At 32.0% G+C, this 17,874-nt stretch overlaps 1 protein-coding gene across 2 annotated transcripts in view; it reads left to right on the top strand.

Moving 5' to 3' along the window:
• LOC148314050 (protein N-terminal asparagine amidohydrolase-like) overlaps positions 1-17,874 on the top strand; it is a 193,024-nt gene that overhangs the window by 6,406 nt on the left and 168,744 nt on the right. For both annotated transcript variants that reach the window (XR_015837512.1, XM_088259543.1), the window contains exon 2: positions 10,193-10,280. The gene's annotated coding sequence lies outside the window, so the exon portion shown is untranslated. The remainder of the gene's footprint in view (positions 1-10,192; positions 10,281-17,874) is intronic.

Raw genomic sequence — 17,874 nt, 5'->3', positions numbered from 1 at the left:
ATATAAGAGTGGAATATATTTTATAGGAACAGATGATGTAAGTGAGCTGGGCAAAGCTTCACCAATTCCGTCAGCCAAAATTTTACATCTATCTAAATAACAACAAACATATGGAAGGGATCCAGCAACAGTGCATACATAAATATATACGTCGTTCAAAAAATAATGCAGTATGGATGTTCAATAATAGGTGAACGTTACACAAGTGAATAAAGTGATCACTCAAGCCAGCCAAATGCCAGGTCGTAAATCTTGTAATGCTTAAACTTCCATTCGTTTTCGTGTAAAAATGATACATGCTTCATCGCAGTTGAAAAAACTATAATATATATCGACATATCATCCGTAGAATAAATAAATAGAATTAGAATTAGAATTCATTAAAATGCCAACTTAAAATGTAATGTATAAAGTGCTCACTTAATGCCAGCCCTAGAATGGTCAGACTTCCATATTTTTTCGTATAAAAATGATAGATTTGTCCCAGTTGAGACACCTATACTAAATTATTATAGACATTCGTTTGAAAATGCCTTAACTAGGCGAAACAAATGTCACATAATTGAATTTTGGTATTTTTTTTAAAACGATTAAATAAAACTTAGTAGACTAAAAAAAATCAGTGTTTGATTTAACATTTAATACATAAACCTATAATAAAAGTTGAAATTTCACTAACTTAAATTTTCATCATTCGTTTTCGATAAATACGTTTTTTTCATTGTGGTTATTACCCCTTTAGCTGTAAGGCGAGTTCTCAGCTAATTAGCCTGTTATTATATAACATGGTACCTACCTACATACTTGTAGCGGCTGTGCACTTCCTCATGAGCCAAGCTCATCTCGGCTCCCGTAATTCCGACTCCAATCTTGTTGGTTGAACCTAATCACCATTACAAGGCCCCTATATCGCATCATCATCCGACTATTATTACTCTATTTTCTACGATCAAGGGTCTTCGCGTAGTTTGTAAGCTAATCCTGTGTAAAAGGATACACAATGACTTCAAGCATTAAAAAGTCTTCAGTGTAAACTCACCCGTGCAATGGCGCATCATCACAATCATACAAATAAACTGATATTATTAGCTGAAGCTCGGTACAAAATAAAGAATCCTTGGTAATTTAGGCCAATCAGAAACCCCCGTGTATCTTGCTTAGAGCATGCTACCGTCATAATGCAGCCAATCAGATATTTTTATACATTTGGTAAAATTAAGAATTCGAGAAGTCTAAGAATTAGAATTAGAGAACATCGTCGTGGTCTAACGAGTAACTATTTTTCGGAATTTGCAAATCATATCATGGAAACTAACCACTCATTTGACTCTCATACACTTAAATTATTACACTCTGTTACAAATAAAGGTCAAGTCATGAATAATTTAGAAAATTTAGAAATACATAAAAATTTAAATTCAGATAAAACAATAATTAATAATATACTGTTTCAAAATACGTCACCATTATTATCAATGTTTCCTTTTACAAAAAATGTTGTTCCTTAACCCCCCTACCTATATTTATAAACCTATATATACACCTAATTATATTTTTATTCGTTAGTTTTAATTTGAACCAGAAGATGAAAACAATTGTCGTTTTCGAAACTAGTCGTAAATAAAAATAAAACTCAATTCAGTGGATTATTCAAGTGTTTAATTTAATAAAAATATCTGACGCCATAATTAATTATGCTAATTATATATTTTTACAATATTATATATATCGTCACTACCATAGCACTATGCACACACTTATAACTACATAAAATGTTGATCACATGCGTTTTTGGTCGACCCGAGGACCGACATGCACAAGGGATTGCAGAACAACATGCACTACGGGTTGAGGTCTGACACGCACTACCTATAAATATTAAGAATACTGAGAATCACATTGTAATGCGTTCAGGTTCAATAAATATGAAATTTACTCAAAAATCTAAATTAAAATCACTCAGTTTTCGGGAAGCATTAAAAAATACGCATATTTTTCAGATTACTTGTTCTACCTCTTAACCCTCCCTTCCCGGTGTTGTGTACACATTGCTTCTAAGAACCATCAATATAATAAACACAAGGCTAAGATTTTAGGTTTTCCTCCACAATATATTTACACAATGATTTAAAAAATGATATTAATAATAATCAGAATTTATCGGGTACAACGGAGGTCTTTTTTGAATATCGGAAACAAATTCGCGTATAAACAGCGCGTGAAGAGTGTGCGGGAACCGCGACACTGTATATTCGCGTCTAACTCTTGCATACTTGCACTGTGCAAGCGTGAGGAGCTCAAAGCGTAATGTACTCTGGCTGGCGGCTAGCGGGCTAGCGGGCTAGCGGCAGTCGGCAGTCGCTTTTGGGCTTTCGACAAGAGTGGATCTATGCTTGTTCCGTGAGCGTTGCCAGATGTTTTTTTAAAAATGTTGTTAGCATATAATAAATCAAAATTTTTATCATTTTTGACTTTAATTAAAATTGATTGAGGGAGTTAGCTATGAATGTCCGTATTTTTTCGATCTAAATTCGCTAACTTTTGATTGTGTAGTGACTACCCAACACCGGGACGCGCGTTTTTATTTTAGCACCGGAAGGGAAAGGTTGATAACCAACATAATATAAATTAATGTAACATACATAATGTTAAAATCCAATATATCCCTTAAAAGTAGAAAGTAGGTAGCCACCCGGCAGAGTTATAAAAACAGGGTTTAGATTTACCATCATTTCGATGCATCGAATGCATAAACAAGCCTTGGGAAGGTCTAATAACGTATGCAAATCATACAATTTATATGTAAATTGTCCAAGGTGCTAATATATTGACACCTAATATCCGCTGCTGGCTGTTATAACTTCTAAGAACGTTATTCACAAAACTCTCTTGTAGCTGTTTACTTTTATGACGTGCATTAAACAACTTGTTTTATTATTTTGTTTGTATAGTCAGTACTTTCGTATTATACAGTGCGTAATTGTTATGTATTACATATCGCTCACTCCTTTCAACAACGTCATAAACAAAAAATACTTGATTTTTCAGGAGATCGTTTTTAAAGTTTAAAAATATAATAAAATGTATTAAAAATAAATATCTAGACACTCATTGAACTTTTTACTGCGCAACTGATCTTTTTAGGTAAAACCTGAATATTTTTTTTTCCATTTAAATAATATTTAGTATTTTTAATAAAAATGAGAAAACACACCTTTTTCTTCAATATGCAAAAATAACACTTTCTGCCCCGTAGCGGGTAAATATTAAGTTAAAAATATGCCGCTTTTGCTGGGATATAGTACATTTTCTGGGCATTCCGATAACATGAACAACTGAAAATTGACATTTTTGATATATGACGTTGTTGAAAAGAGTGAGCGTTTTACGATAATATGGTATACTTCGCGTTACATTCGCAAAAACATTGCATTACACCAACGGCTTCCAAACTTCATTCTACGACCCGTCCCAATTTTTTTTCGCGCCTTCCTCTCTACGTTTTATTTTTTAATAGACATACTAATATAAATACGTTTTAAATAATAACAACCTTTTCCAACAAAAAAATAGGAAATAGTAAATAAACACTGGATGTTTTTATACATAAAAATTTCAATTAAAAGACGCACCTGAACTTTTTAGGCATTTTTTTAAGAAAAAGTGCGTCTTATAGTTCTTAAAATACTATTTATATTAAATTTACACCAAGTTTTTTTGTAGCATTTTTTAAATATATATTTACATATTTCTTTGATTCAGACAGAAAACTTATTTGTACCGATCAAAAATATTTTCAGTCGCAATTCCACGACATTATCAAGTTGAATGTAGGTACTTTGCTCTTTAATTTATTATAAAAAGTTGCCATTGTTTTTGGTTTTTGTCATCTTTATGTTAATCCGCGTATTGTTCAGTAAAATGATATGCAAAGCAGGCGGTTTTGTCAGCCGATAATGGATTCATTTCAGCGGAAATGAAGTCTTTTTAATGTTTCAAAAGTATTTTATGGAAATAATATGGTAACTATCGAAAAGGAAATGCGTAAATTGTGATGTTTATGCCTCTTGTTTCTTGTTGAACATAAAATTAACTCGTTGTTTGCATACCTTCTTAGATATTTAAACGAAATTGTTTCTACGTAACCTATTATCAATTTAAATGCTTTATTTTTATTGACGTCTCAACATTTTGTTGATGTCGGAACGTACCAGCAAAAAAGGGGTGAAAATTTAAAATCAGGTTCTTTTAATATTAATTATTAGTATAACCTGAGTGTTTTAACACCTGATCTCCTAAATCAAATAAAGTTTAGCGTTCGTCGAAGAGGTACTAGACAAAAATCTATATTCGCAGTATTTTTACATAATGCCATGTTCTCTCCGATTCCGCGGCTTCACATGTTAGCCAATGCTTTTGAAAGTATAGATTTATTTAATATATTGTTATCCACATTGAAGTCTGTACTTTCTCAGCATTTCTTCTCCATGTTATAATGGATAAATTTAAACGTTGTGTTTCACTCTCTCTCGCTGCTCGCTGATAGTGTGTGAAGGAGACGTGTATTTACCAGTGCTTACTATTTGTTATTTTATTATTATTTTATGTTTAAGACTTTTTGTTTCTCTATTAGTGTATTCATTAGTGTATTTTTAGATTTGATATTGTATATATGTATTATGTTAAAGGCATTAGCCGTTCAGTAAATAAATAAATAATTCGGTACGAGTATTTTAAATAATGAATATTATTTAAAAAAATGAAATAGTTAAAATTCCGATCTGTATCCGTCATCTTCTTAATATGAAGGTATCGTCCATTTCTTTGAAGTCGTGCTGCAATCAAAATTATGAAAAAAAAAAATAGGGTTGCTTGGTTTAATATTGCGTAATTAATAATAATAATAATAATAAAACCCTTATCCGCACCCCAATGGTGCATAGGGCACTGTGTCTTATAAACGCAGTGTTATCATGATCGTTTTACTTATGAAGGAAAGGTGATCAGCCCTCCGCTTCAGGTACCAGTCCATGGTAATATTGAATAAAAATTACAGTGAAAAAATCACTTATATTTATTTTTACCCCCCTTGGGAATCGAACCCGGGACCTCCAGAACGGTAGCCGAGCGTGCTGACCATTACACTACGGAGGCGGACAATTGCGTAATTAACGTGTAGAAATTTAGGCATATTCTCGCAGGGTTTTTATACTTTTCCATAAATCTCAATACCAAAATATCAGGATATAATTCCGTAAACGTAGGTTAATTACACAATCAATGGCATGCACAGCTAGCGTACGTTGACGTGGCTCATGACTTATGGTTTAAATATTTGCTCCTTTTATGTGCTCAATTTTTTCAAGATTTCCACATTTTTATAAATTCTACTCATAAGATTTTTTAAATCATAACGAAATGGATTGCGTTTATATTCATTTTAAGTACATTGGATGCAGAGTGACGGTGATTTTAAGGAAATTAGGATGTGATAGTCTATATTATTTAATTTTTTTAATGAATGTTTTTTTTTAACACCAAGTATGCATTTTCATGAATTGATTCGGCAGCACTTTGTGGTAATGTAAATCCATTTTACATTGAAATTTTACTTGGTAAATACCGTTATTGTAAGATAATTAAAAATGGTAATAGTGGTATTTACGAAGTGAAATAAAAACAAACAAACATTTAACTTTAATGTTTTTTACAAAATACATTTTTATTGATTGATTCGGGAGTCATATTGTGGTAATATTTATCCGTTTTTATTTAAATTTCACTTGATAAACAGCACTATTGCAACAGTGGTAATATATAATATATAACAGTGGTATTTACGAAAAAAAAATCCAACATGTATCTGTGTTTTTCTTCCATCCCCTTTCTTTGATCACCTATAACAAATTAATGAAAATTCAATATACGTGAAAATGCGTAGTGCTTTCAGCATGAAAAGCTTTACGTGATTTTATGGCCCTATGTCCAACAGAAGCAAATTTAAAAATAGCCTGGGAGGAGATTGAATGGGCGTGTCCCGACTTAAACACGCCTCTTAGCTACTTTTCACGAGAACACGCCTTCTCTAGAAGAGAAATTTTTTGAATTACGCGAATTCAATGAAAATAAACCATTTCATTGTTAGCCGTTTTTTGTTGTCTTTTTGATTTGTGAAAAGGCAGTTAAAATAATGGGTTTTCTTATGTTTTCTATGCGTATCTGCATAAAAATCTGTGATGAAATTTTTACTTGATAATTTATGGCTATAGGATGTTGATAGGACTCATCATGCCTCCAAGTTCAAATTGGTTTAATTCAAAATAACTCGAAAAAAATATATCTGTGTGAGTCAATAATTTATCTTTTTTCATTAATGGATTCGGCAGTGACTTTGTGGTAAAATCTATCCATTTTTAATTAATGTTTTACTTAGTAAATACCACCAGTCGATTTTAAGAAATAGTGGTATTTACTAAGTAAAACATAAATTTAAAATCTATTTTAACGCCATTAACATACTCTAAACTCTTGATTCTTAAATATTTTTTGTCAAGCACTTCCTGCTAAAATATTTCGTCGATTCAAGGAACAAAATTGCCCGAACGTTCCCTTACAGAAAGAAAGAGGTGTTAAATACACAAAGGGAAAATAATAAGCCCTGCGCTCTATCTTCCAGTTTAGGATAGTAACAAAAAATACAAATAGGTTGAAAAATCGCTAGTATTTTATTTTGAACCCACTGAGATTGAACTTGAGACCTCTCGCACGGTAGACAAACGTGGTCAATTTTTTAAAAAGTAATCTTAAGTAAAACAGGGTTATTACTTAATTCACTCTTTTATTATTTTCTTATTAAATATTTTTCCTATTCCTAGAAATAAAAACTCCACGCCTCGATTCCCTCTCACTTCAAACATCACTTACCTATTCCTTTATCCGGCCTACTAACCTATCTATGAATATTTCTCAGTTTTAACCCTTTCCGGTCCCCTAAAATTTAATAAAAAAATCTAGGTAGACAGTTACATTCCAATTGGAAAAAATATTTTGTCCTCTGCTCCACATACTGTTGTAATAGATACGAGTGACAAAAATGTAAGCTTGGAATTTAAATAAATAATACTTATGATGAAAAAAATGTCGAATATTATCCAATGGGACCTTAGGGCGAAAAATCGATGTTGAATGAGATTCGACATTGGACCAGTAAAGGTTAAGTTTAGTACATTACCTATTGAACACTTGGCCTCGCCATCAACTATCGTTTTCTCCGATAGTTATTACTGCACATGTCATAACTATTACTTAAGTACCTAAAATTATAAAGCTATATAAGGACCCTAAGTCCATTTGATCTTCACAGTAGTTTGAAAATGCCATAACAAGGCGAAACAATTTTTATTTTTATGTGTTTTTAATAATAAAATACAATTATTAGACTCTTGATTTTAATATTGAATGCATAAAATAAATAAATGGAGTTCTACTGATTAAACGCCAAATCTATAAATAAAAATGACTAGTTTAGAGAACTACAAATGTTCTGTAGTTTACTAAGTGAAATTTAAATGAATAAATTAACCTAGTTTACATACATACACACAAACTTCCAGGACTACAAAACATGACATGACAGTATTCCTCGCGATAAACTTGTACTAACATTAAAACTTGCAGTCTGTTTATGTCAAATTGCTTTTTCCCATTTCCCACAACGAAGGGATATAACACAGCTAAGATTCACGTGAATAAAATATAGTTATTAAACTAGTTGAAATGTCGACAGAGAGGTGGCCCGTCGGGAATATTCGTATCTGTTTTAAGCGCTACGGACAGGATGATGTCGTACAAATTGATAGTTTGAGATCCACCATGACATTGGCTTTTGTTGCTGGCTTCACAATTACTGGACCTGTCCAAAGTCATACTCTGAATAGGTGTATCTGGCATCTATCAAAACCATTTACACTTTACGCTGTCAACTCGGTGATGTTCGAGCCGCGGACCATCGTGAACGCTGCCAATCATTCCGATCTCGGCGGGCGCGTTCGGGAAACGTTCTTGATCAATGTCTCATCCTTGCGTTTCTCAAGTATGATCGTGAGCATAATGCTTGAGAAAATCAAACGAAACACGATTTTTCAATGATTCCAATAAGCAACCAGCTGTTTTTTCTCAAAACGACATATTTTGCTTTATTAAACATTTTTCTTTATTAACTAACAATCCGCCTCCGCCTCCGTAGGGTAATGGTCGGCTACCGTACTGGAGGTCCCGGGACTATTTTTAAGTATTAGAAATACTTAATCATGCCAAATTTTCCTCGGTCTTTCATACATAATAAGTACTATTTTAAAATGATATTAAATGCATTAAATATTGAGAAATATACCTATAAGATTCATTTCATTTGTATTGATATTTCTTGGTGGAATTGCATTTTACATAATAAAATAACATTAAAGTTTCATAATATACCCAAATAAGCAGGGATTAAGATATATTGGATAAAATCAGGATTCTCGACCCCTGCCGTGTTATGTATATAAGAATTTTGTTTAGCCTCTCAGCAGTCTAATGATGTCGATGACGACGAAACCCAGACACTGGTCGAATAAAATAAATTGAAAAAACTATAATTTTTTTGTTTTATTAAGTAAAGAAAATGACTTCCCAAGTAACCACACTTCTGAACCTAATTCTAGAATTGCGGTTTTAATTTCTAAAATGATAAAACTAAACGCATTTAAATTTTGAAAATATTTATTAATTGTTTTGATTATTGTTTTGTTTATCAATAAAACTAAGTCTTGACACTAGCAGAAACATCCACTCACTGGGTTACAGCCAAAAATAATAATAAAAAGCTTCAATGCCTTGTGTGAAAACGATCATTCTTTGTTGAAAAAAAAATGTTGTTCGAAATCTTAATTTCCAAACGTGACTTACAATTCTAGAATTGTAGATAATAGCGGTAATGTATATCGCTCATTCCTTTCAAGAACGTCATAAATCAAAAAACTTAATTTTTAGGAGAACGTTTTTAAAGTTTAAGAATATAATACAATGTATTAAAAATAAATATCAAGCCACTTATTGAACTTTTTACTTTGCAACACATCTTTTTAAGTAAAACCTGAAGGTTTTTTCTCCATTTGAAAAATATCAAGTATATTTAAAAAAAATGATTAAACAATACCCTTTCTTCAAAATGCAAAAACAACACTTTCTGCCCTGTAGCGGGTAAATATTAAGTTAAAAATATGCCTCTTTTGCTGGGATAAAGTACATTTTCTGGGCATTCCGAAAACATGCACAACTGAAAATTGTCGATTTTTGATTTATGACGTTCTTGAAAGGAGTGTGCGATTTGTAAGTATCTTGATTAAGTGGTCAGACATTTAAGAGTGGTCCATTAAACGACTCTGATTCCTTACGTTTTTTCTGATCATCTCGTAACACGTTTTAATTGATGATACGCCATGCGTGTTTTAAAAAAATGGTGTCGAGTGAATACGTTATAGAATTACGTTTATTAGATACGATTTTTTTAATTATTGATTTATCTTAGAACTAACTGCTGTTAACATAGGCATTAAAACGGATTTATAGCGGAACTTTTTATATTATAGTTATTTTTCACCAGGAAAGTTACAGTTAATAATTTTTTTGACATCTCAACATAGATGAAGAAGAATATAGAACTCTGGGCATTTACAGGGCTTACGACCGTCATAGGCTGGTTTAAATCACTTTACACACATGTAACATTCACTAGTTAAGCCCCCTAAATACCCAGACTTCCATATTATTCTTCATAGATGTTATTAATATGTTAAAAAATAATATGAGAAATAACTCCTATAATTGGAGATAATTCAGATTTGTGAACAAGTATTTGGACACACTCAAAATGTAAAGTGATCACGTAAACCAGTCTATGACGGTCGTAAGCCTTCTTCATCTATGTTGAGACGTCAAAAAGAAATAGTTTGTATCCCGAGCTGTGATTCAAGGGGTTTTCCGTAACCATGTCCCATCTTAACAAAAAAAGTATTTAATTAAATAACTTTCCTCGTTGAAATTCTGATTTCTAGGTTAAGTTGTATTTTTGTTGAACTGCCTACTCTCGTGTAGAGTTGTATTTTTTTTGATGTGAGATTCAATTTTGATGAATATTTTATATTTTCAGCGATCTCCAGACGCTCCAGATGCTGTTCTGGATATTATGTACAGTTTGATATCTGGCAGTCGAGAAGCTTCCGATAACAATCACAAAGGTAAGAGTATTACATTTTTTTAAATAGGATGATGCGCATCGATGGTGAAAACTCCGAGGACGGGCTAATTTGACAAGACACATTCATAAATGAAGTTTTTTTTTCTCAAATATCTCAAAATTATGATTTCACAAAATGTCCTTTTATTTATATTATTTGAGTAGATTGATATGTTCTCCACTAACGCCAGAAATAAAATCGGTCAATATTTGAGGATAATATTGTTGATTTTCTTCATAAATAAGAAATAACCATCTTCCAATAAAATCTGCTGCAATTTAGCATGCTAAGTTGCACTTACTTTGAGATTTCTCATTAAAAAAATATCTTCACATCATTTTTTGACATCTCATCAAAGATGAAGAAGAATATGGAAGTCTGGGCATTTACGGGGCTGACAACCGTCATAGGCTGGTTTAAGTGATCACTTTACACACGTGTAACATTCACCAATTCTACTCATTATTGACAACCACACTACTCAAATTGTGTCAAAGAGTGTTATATTACCATACCACAAAGTTAACAATGCTTTTATTAGACAAAATACATAAAATATTTAGTTTTAATGCCCATATTTCAAAGGCTAGAACAATCTAGAACAGCATATAAAGACATGTTGAAAAATAAATAATTATCCTGATACAACATTTTGAGTGTGTCCAAATACTTGTTCACAAATCTGGATTATCTCCAATTATAGTTGTTTCAAAATTGGTTCATATAGAACTTCCAAGAATTTGAGTAGTGTGGTTGTCAATAATGGGTAGAAATGGTGAATGTTACACGTGTGTAAAGTGATCACTTAAACCAGCCTATGACGGTCGTCAGCCCCGTAAATGCCCAGACTTCCATATTCTTCTTCATCTTTGATGAGATGTCAAAAAATTATGTGAAGAATGATCCTATGATTGGAGATAATGATTTGTGAACAAGTATTTGGACACACTCAAAATGTTGCAAAAAAATATCTTATTACAACTTAATTATATTATGGACCAGTTTCAAATCAAACAGCTTTTGATTCTTCTTAAAGAAGATCATCGAACAATGAAATAATGGTTGATTTAAAACAAGAAAAAAATATTTCGTTAAATTTATTTTCGAACAATTTTCATGCGTCTCTTCTTGATATTTATTCCCTCGTCCACAACACACGTGTGTTATATGAATGTAAGGTTATACGAGAAGATATTAAGACATCTTCACAATGGGTATTTTTATGTATCGCGAACGTGGAATCCTTTCGTATTCCATAACTATCTTCATGGCTTATCGTGAATTCCTTTCAGCGAAGATTCAGGCGTAATAAATACCTTCACAAATTTGGAAGGCAATTACTGATTCCAAGTAAAAAGTGAAACCCTTTAATAATCGTTGTTAGATTTTTGATTGACGGTGATCTTACCCTTTTTACTTGATAATATGGATTTCATAATTTGATAATGTGGTTCTTATAATGTCAAGAATTCTACGTTTCTTACAAGTATTATTATATAGTGATCCGTGTGAAAGTATCATACAAGTAAAAATATATTTGGTATATACATTTTAAGCAATTGCAGGCAAAAAGGCCATATCAACCGTATGACCTATAAAAAATAAATTTTCATCTATGTAAGTAGGAATAAAAAATAGATCCTTATATATATATTGTATCAAACGGTATTCTATCTATTAAAAGGTATCAAACGTTTTGACCAATATCATTAGTCTGTTTTTGGTTGCAAGATATTGCTTTTTAGCAATGAGCCCGCCAATGTACTTATTTCTTTTCTGTACATGAAGTTTAAATAAATAAATGTTTTTTAAATGTTATTTATTATTTATTTATAATCAGATTACTCTATAGGGTGAATAATCCAGTGTCCGATAAAACAAATAATATTTAAAAAAAAGTGTTGACAATGAACTTGTCAAAATAAAAGTATCTAAAATTTTTATCTCATCACAAATTCTCAGTCAAAGGCAACACCGTTATCAAAAATTGCACATCCATCAATATTACAACTACTATACGAAAGGAATCCAACAACTGCATCATTAAAAAAATAATGCATTTTAGATGTTGGATACCTTTCGTATGTAGTTGCAATTTTGTAATTTAATGCTGACGCTAAATGTAATTTAGGCTGACGGTGGTGGCATAAGTTGAGAATTTGTCAAGTGTATTGATGTTGTATGAGGCAAATGTAATTGGGAAGGGAAGCAGAGGAAGACCGAAAAAAACTTGGCATGATCAGGTATGCCAAATACTAGAAAACGGTCAGGTTAGGAGTCGAAATAATCGGCGGGTATGTATAAGGAGATGCATGAACGTGGAAAAAGCCAAGAATGTTTTCAAAGACAGAGTGGTGTGGCATTCTATTCTCTCTGCCTGGCCCTGCGGGGAAGCGGCGTTATGGTTAGTTAGTTAGTTAGTTAGTATTGATGTTCAATAATGGGCAGAACGGTAAATGTTACAAAAGTGTATTTGGTATTTATTTCGTGATTTTTTTTCTAGAAATATATTTAAATAAAAAACTAGCATATTAATCTGTTTTAGGGATAACGAACGCAGTATTTTCATAGATATTTCTTCTACAACAAACTATTTACAGCCGAAAATTTTATTAAAAAAAAGATCATAAACTGTAAGTCAATTACGAACTAGTATTAAAAACCTTTTATTTAAATATTTAAAATCCGGTAAATATCAATAACTTTTTTTTAATAATAGGTTCTCTGAAAGAAGTATGTCAGTTAATTGATTTCACAGATACATTTTTCAAAATCCAATTTTATAACTACATCTGTCGTAAGTAATGATTTTACTATTTACGCTAGAAAAATGTGACCAAAACTTCGAAACCCTTTTTTAAAAAAAAGTAAATACTGAGTAGGAAAGAGTCATACTTAGTAATAATAATAATTCATCGTCTCGTGCATAGGAAAACACGGACTGCATTACAAAGTACGTCTAAAGATTCAACCCTTAGGTCAAATTGTAAAATATTATGTATGCAATATGCAATTGCTCGACTTTGAATATGCATTACATGCATTTCCCTGATTTATTAGGGCGAAACGATACTTGCAATCACAAGGTAGGTAGGGTAAATAATAACAAAAATTAGGTAGGTACGGTAAAAAATTACAATTATTAGGTACAACATTTTGAGTGTGTCCAAATACTGTGTTCACAAAATCTGGATTATCTCCAATTACAGGAGTTATTTTCATATTATTTTTGACATCTCATCAAAGATGAAGAAGAATATGGAAGTCTGGGCATTTACGGGCTGACGACCGTCATAGGCTGGTTTAAGTGATCACTTTACACACGTGTAACATTCACCAATTCTACTCATTATTGACAACCACACTATTCAAATTCTTGGAATTTCTGTATATATGAACCAATTTAGAAACCTTATTCTTGAATCACTAGAACTTCACTAGAGATATGTATTAAACATCTATGTTACACGTGTGTAAAGTGATCACTTAAACCAGCCTATGACGGTCGTCAGACCCGTAAATGCCCAGACTTCCATATTCTTCTTCATCTTTGATGAGATGTCAAAAATAATTATTAGGTATTTAGGGTAAATAATAACAATTATTAGGTAGGTAGGGTAAATAATAACAATTATAAGGTGTTTTGGGTAAATAATAACAATCATAAAGTGTTTAGGGTAAACAAAAACAATTATTATTTTTTTTTACAAAAATGTTAATAATATTAGTATATAACCACTCACCGAGATTTTTATGTCTACCGGTTTCGAGACGTACCCGTCTCTTCGTCAGGACAATCACTACCACAGCATGCAAACAATACCACCCTTCACCACCATAGCACCATTTACACACTTAAAACTACACAAAATGTTTAACACATGCGATTTTTGGTCGATCCGAAGACCAACATGCACTACAGGTTTCAGCACAAACATGCGTTACGAGCCGGGGTTAAACGTGCACTTAATTATTGCATGCACTTTTAGGTGTTTAGGGTAAAAAATAACAATTATTACATAGGTAGGGTAAATAATAACAAATATTAGGTAGGTAGGGTAAATAATAACAATCATAAGGTATTTAGGGTAAATAATAAGGAATATTAGGTATGTAGGATAAATAATAACATTTATTAGGTAGGTAGGGTAAATAATAATTATTGGGTAGATAGGGTAAATAATAAAAACCATTAGGTATTAAAGGTTCATTATTACAATTACTCGATATATAGGATAAACAGTAACAATAATTACGTAGGTAGGCTATTGAGTATGATGTCGGTAACGACGAAACCCGGTAATTGGTTGAATAAAATAAATGTGGAAAAAATTATAAATTTGTTGTTTTATTATATAGAACGGTGAAGGTAACGCGTGTATACAGTGATCTCTTTAACGAATCTATGACAGATCCTAACCTTGTAAATGCCCATATTTCCATATTCTCCCTCATCTATGCCAAGATATGAATAAAAACATATATATTTACAGATATGGCGTTTAACTTGTAGGGCTCCATTTTAATTTATAAATTATATTTTAAAATCAAACACTGATTTTAAGAGTCTACTAAATTGTATTTTATTTTTAAAAACACATAACCATAAAATTGTGGCAATATTTTCGCCTTGTTATGGCATTTTCAAACCACTGTAGTCTGAAAATGTAGTTAAAAGACAGTAGTTTTAAAATAACATAACATGGCGAAACGATTGTCACATTAAAAAAAAAAGTGTTTTTAATAATAAAATACAATTTAGTAGACTCTTAAAATCAGTGTTTGATTATAAAATTAATATATAAATTGAAAACATAGTTCATGTCAGTTTGAATCACGTTTTTTTCAAAACATTTTCAGACGTAAACACGTGCGCGGGTATATAAACTCGTTTATTAGGAACAGATTCACGTTTTCCTGTCATTAATATTAATTTTATTCGTTATTTTTATTAATCCGATTTTGTGAGCCCAGGTGTCGACAACTTGTGGCTCGTGAGGCTCTTTAAGCAATTCGTGTGGTTTTCTTTGTCAAATTCAAAATGAAAATTTTTACATAAATTTTATTTAAAAAAATTATTCTGTGCATAAATGAAATTAGAACTTGTACTCTAGTTGTATTCTGTCTTCTTTAATTAATAAATTTAAAATTCATATAAAATTACAAAAATCGTTCAATGTTAAAAGGTAAGTACCTCTAAATAGTTCTTGATTAACGGAGATACTTTAAAAAACTGTTTATTTCAATAGAAAGAGGCGTTATAAAAATATTATTTTCGCCGATTTATACATTTATGATAGATGTTTAAATTTGCTCAAAAAGTATATTTTTTCTGTATACATTTATTTAAAAAAATTAAATATAATTATTTTTTTTGCAGAGACTTACAAAGCCACCTCGTGTGTCTTGTCGGTGGAGTTCTTTTAACATTATTTTTATTTTATTGTTATGATCTATTTTAACCGAATATATACACAAAAAAAGAAAGAAAAAATAATAAAACTATTTTACTCTAATTACAAATTGGTTAAGTAAAAAATACTTGTAGGTTCCTTTGAAATTCCTCTTATTCAATAAAAAAATATTGTTTATTAAAAATTGGCTCACCGAAAATTTCCTAACCGTTTTGCTACTCACTTTTGGCTCTCGGTCCAGGAGGTTGCCGACCCCTACGTTAGGCGCAGGCGCCCCGCTGTGCCCGGTTTCAGAACCCCCTCGCGACCATAAACAACACGGGAGCTGGTACACGGCCGCAGAACAATATTACCATAAACTAGCCATAAACAATGGCGGTGTCCGCGAGCTGAATTATGGAGCGGTCCCGTGTGACGCGTCATGCGATCCAGCTTCCGAATTACTCGCCTCGATTCAACTTTTGATATTACGACATCGTTTATAAAGCAATCCGCCTCCGTAGTGTAATGGTCAGTACGCTCGGCTGCCGTACTGGAGGTCCCAGGTTCGATTCCCAGGGGGGTCAAATAAATATAAGTGATTTTTCTCACTTTTATATTTATTCAATACTACCCTGGACTGGTACCTGGAGTAGAGGGATGATTACCTTTCCTTCATGTTTCAACGATCAAGATAACACTGCGTTTATATGATGCAGTGCCCTATGCACCATTGGGTGCGGATAAGGGTCAGAACTGAACTTATGATGCAATCATATCATTTTGAGTGTGTCAAAACACTTGTTCGCAAATTTAGGTTTCTCCACTTAGTTACTTTTTTACATCTCAACATAGTAAAGACCCAGCCGTTTTCAAGCATTTAAAATTATTGATCATGTCGATTATTATTTTCTTACTTTCTATCTTATCTGCATGTCCATATACATGCATATAATTGATGTATTTATACGTGTATGTGTATATGTTTATGTGTGTGTATCTATTGTATATGGAATGACTTGTATTAAAGTCGTATTTGTTTTTTTTTTATATAATATTTGATAAGAATCGTAATGTCGTACGAGTACATAAAAGAAAATAAACAAATAAAAGCGAAATGCCAACCTTTCCTCGATCTTCCTCTGCTCCCTTCTCCAACTACATTCGCCTCATAATTTTATTTTACCGTTCATTCCTCACTCATTCGTTCCACATGTCCAAACGCTCTCAAAACGCCTTTCTTAATCTTATCGATAATTTTGCATTCTTTCCTTATTTAATTATTTCTTGCATTCTTTCCTTATTTCACGGTTCGAGCATCTAACATATCGTGGGTGTACTGGCAAAAAACGTTAACTCGAAAATATGCAATTTTTACTTTATGATGCATATTATAACGTTTTAAACGTTCTATAAACTGGCAAAATACACTACGTAATTTGAAATTTCTTATATATATAGTTTTAAAAGTAAATTCAACTTTTTTAATAGCGGGTATCTTATTCAGCAAAATTTGAAGCTTTAAATAATATATTTGAAATGTATTGTATTTTTACCAACTAATTTGTATTAAGTATTTAAATATTTTTTTTGTAAAAAAAAATCCATTAAAAAAAAAGAAAAAACAGGGATTATTCAAAAAGGTATTTTAGAGTTAAAGTTTTTTTCCAGTATGCCCACGATATATTGTTTTCCCGCAATTCATCGGAGGGATCGCATTTCGACTGCATTCAGTCTACTTTCATCCTCCTTTTGAACAATGTGATGTAGGGATATGTATTTTTGAAATGATTATCTTGTGCGAGCCTACAGTTTAAAGTTTCGAGTTTCATTCAATGCCTGGGGTAGCCCTCGTATGCTGGACATGGTGATATCTTGTTCCGCGATCTCGATGGAGCTGGGAGATGCCATTAATCATCAAGTCGCCGCCAGGCTCAGTCGGTACTGTTAATGCAAAGGATTGTTCAATAAGCGAATTGATATCAATTCCGTGCTGAAAAGGGCTGAGATGTTTACAATCAGAAGATCTCTTTTGTAATGCAACTTTGTCGAGTTTTCAGGTACCTACTGTAATTAATGAACTTATAGTACTTGAATAATTTCGATGTCGGGTTTCGTGAAACTGTGCTGGATGGTCACGATGTAAAAGAAAATTTATGCTACCAGTTAAACTATCACTTACGCATTCCTTTACTGATGCG

This window comes from Brachycentrus maculatus, unplaced genomic scaffold (genome assembly GCF_059751285.1).
Source record: "Brachycentrus maculatus isolate JH-2025_06_01 unplaced genomic scaffold, ASM5975128v1 h1tg000002l, whole genome shotgun sequence".
In the NCBI taxonomy this organism is placed as follows: Eukaryota; Metazoa; Arthropoda; class Insecta; order Trichoptera; family Brachycentridae; genus Brachycentrus; species Brachycentrus maculatus.
The sequence above is the reverse complement of the archived record's forward strand: the minus strand, read 5'-3'. Positions and strand labels throughout refer to the sequence as shown.